The sequence below is a fragment of the Bison bison genome, unplaced genomic scaffold, assembly GCF_000754665.1.
Source record: "Bison bison bison isolate TAMUID 2011002044 unplaced genomic scaffold, Bison_UMD1.0 scf7180017864139, whole genome shotgun sequence".
Taxonomy (NCBI): Eukaryota; Metazoa; Chordata; class Mammalia; order Artiodactyla; family Bovidae; genus Bison; species Bison bison.
The window spans coordinates 10,178,493-10,180,541 of record NW_011494711.1 but is presented as its reverse complement, the minus strand read 5'-3'; positions in this window follow the sequence as shown (position 1 = coordinate 10,180,541).

Here is a 2,049-nt window from a genome sequence, read left to right as displayed (position 1 = left end):
TTTTCACTTTCATGCATTGGAGAAGGCAATGGCAACCCACTCCAGTGTTCTTGCCTGGAGAATCCCAGGGACAGGGGAGCTGGTGGGCTGCCGTCTATGGGGTCACACAGAGTCGGACACGACTGAAGTGACTTAGCATAGCATAGCATAGTACAGTAACTCTGTTATTCTTAGGTATATGGTAGTTTTCAAACTAAAAACTCAATTTCATTGCTTGTAACTATTATATTATTAAGTTCTAATCAATTTTAATAAATGGAATAAAATGCTAGCATATTTATTTAATCAAAAAATTGGGAACAAAATGTTATATATAATGTTATATATACAGTTATAACGATTCCTTGAAAAATGACTACAAGTCAATGTGCAAAACTAGAAAAAGTAGCTTTCCAAGATAAACTATTTAAAGTAATACTTCTTAGACGAGCATACTCTACTGTTCTTCTCTAACATAGATGCACAGTGAATAAATGATAATCCTAAAAATAAAAAGATAATTATTTGTTTTAGTGACTGTCTGTGAAGAAGACATTTCTCATGTACATATTTTGCATTGAAGCTTCCAGAATAGCAGCAGCACATGAAAGACCCTGGAATTTTCAAAGCAATCACCTACCTGTTACATATTCTATCTCCCTATATCCCCCACTCGGGTGCTCTGTTTTTTCCCCCCTCTACTAGCTCCTGTCTCACTAACTAATATCCCACTGCTCAATATATTCTTTGGGTCTCCAACTTGTTCCTTTCACCTATCAATTACAATTATGTTCAAGATGTTCAAATGACTTAATCCTATAGTGAGTGTAGTTTAATGGAAATAATATTTCCAGATTTCCTGTGGCAAACTTGAATTTTAGTATGTCTTACCAATGCTGCTGGCTCAGACGATAAAGTGTCGGCCTACAATGCGGGAGACCCAGGTTCGATCCCTGGGTCAGGAAGTTCCCCTGGAGAAGGAAATGTCACCCCACTCCAGTATTCTTGCCTGGAAAGTCCCATGGATGGAGGAGCCCGGTAGGCTACAGTCCATGAGGTCACAAAGAGTCGGACACGACTGAGCAACTTCACCTCACCAATGCTGTAGTATTGAGCAGTATAAAAGGATCTAAATAAATTTCACCCCTGGATAAGATTGAGTTATAGTATTGATTGGGAAGTTCCCAATCAGTTCACAGATACCTGAACAGATGTTGAAAATATAATCAGCTAAATCAATGGTGTGAGGCAGGTCAAATATCAAGACATATGACAAATGAGTATATAGATGGTTAATCCACACAATTGAGGATCAGGTTGGGATAAATCCATTGGAGGCAGACATATGCCTGGATGAGACATTTGCCTTTCTCCACCAAGCAAATTTTGGATCTATCAGGTAGACTGAATAAACAAAGAGGAAAAATCCCAAATAGCTAACTCATTGAAACTATCCTTAAATATACAAGTACAGAAATATTTCTAAAAATTTTGCTCAAAAGAAGAATCACAATGTTTTACCTTTCTTTCTCTTTACTGACAGATTCCATGAAAGGTCTATAAAATTACCTTCCTTTGTATTTTAAACTTCTATTCACTACTTCCTCAACATTTTACATTTAATTCATTTCTCCACAATTTATTAATATTTCTGGTGTAAAGCCAGAAATCTTATACCAGACTTCTAATTGCTACCTCCAAAAGCTGTTTCTAAGTTATAACATTTAGCATTATTCACTAGTAAAGTAATACTCAAAATTCTCCAATCCAGGCTTCAGCAGTACATGAACCATGAACTTCCAGATGTTCAAGCAGGTTTTAGAAAAGACAGAGGAAGTGGAGATCATATTGCCAACATCCGTTGTATCATTGAAAAAGCAAGAGAGTTCCAGGAAAACATCTATTTCTGGTTTATTAACTATGCCAAAGCCTTTGACTATGTGGATCACAATAAACTGTGGAAAATTCTGAAAGAGATGGGAATACCAGACTACCTGACCTGCCTCTTGAGAAACCTATATGCAGGTCAGGAAGCAACAGGTAGAAATGGACATAGAACAACAGACTGGT